The sequence below is a fragment of the Dermacentor albipictus genome, chromosome 5 (genome assembly GCF_038994185.2).
Source record: "Dermacentor albipictus isolate Rhodes 1998 colony chromosome 5, USDA_Dalb.pri_finalv2, whole genome shotgun sequence".
Lineage (NCBI taxonomy): Eukaryota > Metazoa > Arthropoda > Arachnida > Ixodida > Ixodidae > Dermacentor > Dermacentor albipictus.
The window spans coordinates 169,280,560-169,288,639 of NC_091825.1; the positions used below are offsets into that span (position 1 = coordinate 169,280,560).

Sequence of the window (8,080 nt, forward strand, 5' to 3'; positions counted from 1 at the left end):
TCAACTCACCTCTTTAGAGCGCGTTTGTTAATGATTAATAATGCATGTTACGTTCCTCTTTTTTTGTCTATGTTACCAAGTGTATAACATTTATTTATTTCAATGCCGCAGTGTGTTTTGCATTGTTATCGTGGAAATATTTCACTGTGCTTTCATATATTGTACAACTGCAATGTTTTATGGCCACTATATAAATGTAATTTATATGGCGCTTGATGTGTTACCCCATGCAGCCATATTGTACCTAAGAGGGTGAGGTTACCTCAAGCCGCGTCTGTGCGGCTTTTTTCCCTCATCCACCTCCATTTACCACTCCTCTGTACATGTGTGTGTGTAAATGGAAATTAATAAATCAAATCAAATCAAACTCACTTGAGAAATTTACTGGTGCTTGTTGCTTGATGAATATACAAGACGAATCTGTTTGGCAAACTGACACAGGCTGCTCGGCCCAATTTTTTTAGTGAAGTATGCCTGCTGGACCGCATAGCTGCAGCCAGAAAGCAGTCGAAGCGTCAATGACTAGTAGTATGGGACATATTGAAGATATCGAAATTCCCCCGGTGGAGGGTCAGAAATCAAGTGAAAGTATATGCAAGGCTTGTGGTGCTTTCTTTATGAATGTTTGCGATTGGATTGGAGCAAACTTAAATTTGCCTGCAAGGTTCTCTTTTATGTACCGACGAAGCGAATAGTTATCCGTTTGTATAATTAAATAACGCTGGATCGAGACAAGGTGAAACAAAAGGTGCTTGAATTTTCCTTTTGTAGGCAATCTAAGCTGCGTAGTAGTAGCTCGAGAATACTTTAGCCATTCCAGTTGGCGCTGTAAAAAAATTCCTTATGGTTTTAATTCGAAGTTGAAGTGAACTGATGGGTTTCGCGAACATAGCGTGCCTCGCCATACGGACAGTCGATTGCTACCGTTACGTGATCAGGGGTGTGCCATATTGTCGATAAAGGCTACTGAGGGCCACTATGATACATTTCATCACTTTCAATTGAGTGGCTCTCGATCTAAACAACGAAACTTTTCTCTCAGGTGATTGCTACTATGGTGTTTGTGAATTAACTATGTAAATACTCTACATGACGCGCCGTCGTGTTAGCAGCCATGAGCAATTCGTTTTTTGGAGGCCGGTTTCAGAGGGGGGTGAAAGTAGCAGCAAACATTTTCATAAGAAATGCGCGCCTAACTATTTTTTACGCATTAATGAATGGTCATATTTGAATAGAACAACACACCAGAGTAATAGGAATCATGATGACAGCTTCGCTGGGCAGTGTCTTTCTAACATCGGATAACATGTTGACGCCAATTACCAAATTTTTCTTCCACGTAAAATGCAATACCTCTCATAGCTAAATACTAAAGGAATGTTAAGTGTTTAGCGAAGCATCATGCACAACTTCGCGCGTTGAATTTGCAGATATTCTTTTTTTAGTCAAAATGTACCGATAGACACGGCGCATATATGCATTGCAAAAACTAGTAGACCCCTTTAACGCTACTTAGCTTGCGATATCCAAGCCGCAAAGTTTCTCGACTCACACGCTTTTGAAGAAGAAACTGTGGTTAAGCCATGGCAGCTGAAAGAAGCCGATGTATTCTTCAATACGTACGGCTCGAGCCACCTATACCCCAAGCATACACGAAGGGAACGACCGCGCGCGGCAGCCGAGCGAGCCGGAGCAAGCGGCGTCCTGGCCGTGACGTCACTCGCGAGAGGGCGCCATTCCTCTGTCTCGGGGCTAATAGAGATTTATACAGTACCAGTGGCACCCAAGACGATAATGGAAGAGAGAATAGTCTAGAGGAATCCGAAGTCCCACAGGTAACGCCGGAAGAAGTAAAGAAAGCCTTGGGAGCTATGCAAAGGGGGAAGGCAGCTGGGGAGGATCAGGCAACAGCAGATTTGTTGAAGGATGGTGGGAAGATTGTTCTAGAGAAACTGGCCACCCTGTATACGCAATGCCTCATGATCTCGAGCGTACCGGAATCTTGGAAGAACGCGAACCTAATCCTAATCCGTAAGAAAGGGGACGCCAAAGACTTCAAAAATTATAGACCCATCAGCTTACTGTCAGTTGCCTACAAACTATTTACTAAGGTAATCGCAATAGAATCAGGAAAACCTTAGACTTCTGTCAACCAAAGGACCAGGCAGGATTCCGTAAAGTCTACTCAACAATAGAACATATTCACACTATAAATCAGGTGATAGAGAAATGTGCGGAATATAATGAACCCTTACATATAGCTTTCATTGATTACGAGAAAGCGTTTGATTCTGTGGAAACCTCAGCAGTCATGGAGGCATTACGGAATCAGGGTGTAGAAGAGCCGTATGTAAAAATACTGGAAGATATCTATAGCGGCTCCGCAGCCACCGTAGTCCTCCATAAAGAAAGCAACAAAATCCCAATAAAGAAAGGCGTCAGGCAGGGAGATATGATCTCTCCAATGCTATTCACAGCGTGTTTACAGGAGGTATTCAGAGACCTGGATTGGGAAGAATTGGGGATAAAATTTAATGGGAAGTACCTTAGTAACTTGCGATTCGCTGATGATATTGCCTTGCTTAGTAACCCAGGGGGCCGATTGCAAAGCATGATCACTGACCTGGAGAGGCAAAGCAGAAGAGTGGGTCTAGAAATTAATCTGCAGAAAACTAAAGTAATGTTTAACAGTCTCGGAAGAGAACAGCAATTTACAATAGGCAGCGAGGCACTGGAAGTGGTAAGGGAATGCATCTACTTAGAGCAGGTAGTGACGGCGGATACCGATCATGAGACGGAAATAATCAGAAGAATAAGAATGGGCTGGGGTGCGTTTGGCAGGCATTCTCAGATCATGAACAGCAGGTTGCCATTATCCCTCAAGAGAAAAGTGTATAATATCTGTGTCTTACCAGTACTCACCTACGGGGCAGCAACCTGGAGACTTACGAAAAGGGTTCTACCTAAATTGAGGACGACGCAACGAGCTATGGAAAGAAGAATGATGGGTGTAACGTTAAGGGATAAGAAAAGAGCAGATTGGGTGAGGGAACAAACGCGAGTTAATGACATCTTAGTTGAAATCAAGAAAAAGAAATGGGCATGGCCAGGACGTGTAATGAGGAGGGAAGATAACCGATGGTCATTAAGGGTTACGGACTGGATTCCAAGTGAAGGGAAGCGTAGCAGGGGGCGGCAGAAAGGTCGGCGGATAAGATTAAGAAGTTTGCAGGGACGACGTGGCCACAATTAGTACATGATCGGGGTTGTTGAAGTATGGGAGAGGGCTTTGCCCTGCAGTGGGCGAACCATGGTGATGATGATGATTATGGTGACGACGATGATGATGATGACGATGATGATGATGATGATGTCCGTTTGCCTACTCAGATTGCGTCTTTAATAATTTTTACAACTTGATGACGAACAAATGTTGAACAAATGACGGTTAATTTGTTTCTATAAAGAAAGTTACCGACAGCGAATACACAACGGCAATTTATCGCCACTACAATGGGGGTGCTTGCCTAGCAGCACTGGTAGCTTTGCAGCGGTAGGCGGGAACAAGTCAGTCGGTGCTATGGCGACGCGCGCAAGCAAGCGGTTTTCGTTGTCTTCTTCTTTCACCAGCACCGCGCCCAGTGCCTTCAGTACAATCACTCCCCACCGAAAGAGTAGCCATCCTGGCGACCTAAGGACAGGAGAACACAGGGGGGTCATGGTATTGCTTGAGCCGGGAGACGTGGACAATTTCTTGGCCGCCACGACGGTGTTCGAAAGACTCTTCCATCATTTCGATGAGGCAGTTGTCTGTGGATGTTCGTTTCAGTACCCGATAGGGACCATGGTGCTTGGAAAGCAGCTTGGAGGATAGGCCTGGGCGAGTAGAGGGCACCCACAACCTGACCAGCGAGCCGGAAGCAAAGCACGTAGCCGTAGTGGATGCATCGTGACGGCGATACTTGTGGCACCACTGGTCCTGAGATGTGAGCGAAAGAGCCAGCTGACGGCATTCTTTGGCGTGTGCAGCCACTTGGGAAACAACAGTCGACTCAGAAGCATGCAGGCGGTAGAGTAGGTTCGTGTCCGTAGTGCATGAAGGTTCGTGTCCTCAGAGGAGAAAAAAAATATGAGAACCCTATGGTGCATTGCGTTGCAGTATTGTAAGCGTAGGTGACTAAAGGTAGAATTCGATCTGAATTAGAGTGGCCAGATGAACCACACATGGCCAACATGTCGCCAAGGGTGCGGTTAAAACGCTGTGCCATCCCATTATTTCGGGGACGATATGCCGCGGCAGTGCGGTGAATGATGCGACACTGCTTTAGCAATGCTGAAATGACGTTGGAGAGGAAAACGCGACCGCGGTCCCTGAGTAATTCTCGAGGTGCTACATGCCGTAAAATCAGGTTTCGAAGAATAAAACCGGTGACGTCTTTTGCTGTGGCCGATGCTAGGGCTGAAGTTTCAGCGTACCGCGTGAGGTGGTCGATAGCAACTATAACCCGACGGTTGCCGCTTCGAGTGTTAGGAAGCGGACCGTACATTTCAATGCCGGCGCGTTCCAATGCTCGAGCGGGGCATAGCAAAGGTTGCAAGGGGTCGGCAGCATGTTGAGGTGGCGTCTTGCGTCGTTGGCACATGGGACGTGACCGGACATACTGGTGAACGAAACGGTACATACCGTGCCAGTAGTGCCGATGCTGGAGGCGCGAGTATGTATTTAATACACCAGTGTGGCCGCATTGTGGATCGTCATGGAAAGTGGCGCAGATGTCGAAGCAGATGTGCCAGGAAATAACAAGCTGCAGTTGCGGCGGCCGAACAGGTTATCCCGAATAACGGAGCGCGTGGCTTGGCAACGGAGCGTCCGAGAGATCGGAGCTGGTGAGTGGCTAGACAGGAAGTCAATAAGCGAAGAGATGCATGGGTTTTCGCCCTGCTCAGATGGCATGTCGAAAGTGTTCAGAGCGAAGGCACCGCAGGTGAAACAAGACGAGTGGACAGGACCAGAAGACAGGGGTTACTGAGAAAGAGCGTCTGCGTCTGAATGCTTTCGGCCTGAGCGGTAAACAACGCGGATGTCGTATGCTTGTATGCCCGTATGGCCAACGAGCGAGCTCACCCGTGGATCTTTTAGTGAAGACAACCAGCAAAGGGCATGATGGTCGGTCACCATGTCAAATGGGCGCCCATAAACATAAGGACGAAATTTTGGACAGTCCAAATAATAGGCAGACATTCATTCTCAGCAACCGAGTACTTAGCCTCGGCTTTGGCAAGGATGCGGCTGGTATGGGCTACGACGTACTCTCCAAAGCTATCCTTGCGTTTTGCAAGAATAGCGCCTAGCCCAACACTACTAGCGTCCGTGTGGAACTCAGTTGGAGCAAAGGACTCGAAGCGTCGCAGTACTAGAGGCGAATTGAGAACGCTGCACAATTCTTGGAATGCGTCCTCGCACGCCGGAGACTAGGCCGATAGGTCAGAATTGCCGGTGCGTCAAGGGGGCAATGATAGGAGGAAAATTACGGACGAAGCGTCGGAAATATGAGCATAGGCCGATGAAGCAGCGAAGCTCTTTCATGGTGGCTGGTTTAGGGAACTCGGATACGGCGCTAATATTCTTAGGGTCCGGAAAGATACCATCTTTTGAAACTACATGACCGAGAATAGTAAGCTTGCGAGCGCCGAAGTGACGTTTCTTCAAATTTAGTAGCAGTCCTGCAGTAGAGAGTCACACACGGACTTCCTCGAGGAGGCTGAGATGCGGCGCAAAGTCGGTGGAAAAAAAACACAATGTCATCTAAATAACAAAGGAACGTGTTCCACTTCAGCCCTCGAAGAATCCGTCATTCGTTCGAAAGTATCAGGCGCGTTGCAGAGGCCGAAGGGCATGACGGTGAATTCACCAGGTGTTAAAAAGCGTGTCTTTTGGCGATCGGCTTCTGCCATTGGCACCAGCCAGTACCCGGAGCACAGATTCTGCGAATAATTCTGCTCCCTGTAGAATTTCAGAGAAATTGTCGATGCGCAGCAACGGGTGCACATCTTTGCGCGTTATTCGGTTAAGGCGGCAATACCCGACATAGAACCCTATGGAGCCATATTCTTGCAGCAAAGATGTATATGGCTAGGTTCTGGAAAAAATGCGTGCGTCTGTCGAGCCGTATAGATCGAGAATTTCTCCCCATTTTTGGGCCGATGCCGAAGATAGCGCAATACCGGGCCGACCCGCGGCGGAAGTGAAACATGCTTTAAGCACTCCGCCAACCTGCAAGAGTAAGTTTAATATCTTAGGTCCAAATATAATCCGTATCAGATATTAAGCGGATAAGCCCAAATACCCCGTTTTGACCGGCGTCGGCCATGTCTATTTTCGTATCGCCCTCTCTTTGTTTGTGTTCCAAGCCGTTGCGTATCTCCTTTCCTTTCGTTCCGCTCTCCTGTGGTGGTGGTGGTCCCGTAAGTGTGCTGCCCGACAGGACCGCGAGGTGGAAAGGAATGCGAACCGTTCATGTGGCCCCGATCCCGCACACTTGGAACGTTTCACCGGAGCGACAGCGAGGCTCCAGAGGGAGTTTGTGGGGAACCAATTTTGCGTGGCCTTTGTTTTGTGTGGTGACCGCTTGTGGCTTTCGGGTGTCCTCACAGCCGTTACTGCACTGCGGGACGTCGACCAACGCGCGATCGACTTCGCTACGGAGAAGCAATGTGCTCCCTCGGAGTGCGGTTAAGTACTGTCGTGTGCAATATGAGCGAGAACACAGGAGCGCGTGTCAGATAGCCTCGAACCCCGCTATGGACGATACGTGGCGGCTACCATCGAAATAAAGTGGAAAGGAGGGCGCTGTTCTAATAACTGTTAGCACTCCCCCCATGCGTCTCTTTATACAAAGTGCAGAACTTCCCACCGCCAGCGAACATTGATAAAGCTCTTTGATATAGCGGTTATTGATAACTTTGTGCACCGAAGCGTGGCTAGTAGCAGTACTGTTTTGAAACGTCAAAATTTGAGAGCTACTTCCTTGGGAAAAATGTCCATCTTTCTGGAACGCGTGACACGATGCGCTTCATAAGATATACATCAGTTCCTGTGGGGGTATGACTGAAAATACCTAGCGCTAAACGCAGGAACGGTCTCAAAAAAAAGAAAACCATGTCTAAAAAAGGTTACTCGCTGTAAGTTACTGTGCACGTAACCGTATTATCCGCTATCGGCGGCCAGTGAAACGCCGTAAGCTGCCGTTTTCAACAAACGCAAGCGCGGTGGGAGTGCCAACAGTTAGAGGACGAGCGCCCCCCTTTCCCCTCTGTTATCGACAGCGCCCTCCGCGTATCACTCCAACTCGGTTTCAAAGCTATTTGCCACGCGCTCGCGTGTTCCTGCTCACATTGCTCACGATAGTACGTGTCTGTTCTACGTTCCAGGATTCGTTAGTAAAAGGTGCCGTGCCACGTTTTCCAACAATACATGGGTTCTGTATACCCCCGGTGCTTTATTATCTTCCTAGGCTCAACATCGTGAAGCAGCGACTAGTTGCGCCTCGCCTGCCGTGTATGTGCATACGGCGTTTGACGCACGGCAATGGAGAGTTCGCCATAAAGGAACCCACATACACAGCTTCGCTGGTCATCCACCTTCACAGAGCGGAATGGCACTGCATATTTTTTTAACGAGGACAACCGGAGATTCTCAGGGACTGTTAGAGGGCTGGATGATCCCATTCAACCACGAACCGCCTACAGATGTCGAACAGATGTTCAGAGTGGGACATTAAAAAGTACTTAGGACATACGTAAAAATCCTGTGGGTCCTTTTAGATGTCCATAGGATCGTCCCAGGCACGCGAATGGACGTTCGTAGAAACGTCCCACGCACGTCGGAATGAAACATTCGGACGTCCAAGAGATTTTTAAATATGGATTATTCTTACTGCATAATCCCGAGCACGTCCTAAGGACATTATCGTCGGAATGTAGGACGCTTCTAGGCCATTTTGTGTTACCAATCGTCCAAAGGACGTTTATGGGACATTTGGTTGTGAATTTAGGATATGCACAGGGCATCCGCATTGAC

General features: G+C 48.0%; 1 pseudogene; it reads right to left on the reverse strand.

Moving 5' to 3' along the window:
* Positions 1-6,191: 6,191 nt before the first annotated feature.
* Positions 6,192-6,373, reverse strand: LOC139060627 (U2 spliceosomal RNA; annotated as a pseudogene).
* Between the last annotated feature and the right edge of the window lie 1,707 nt (positions 6,374-8,080).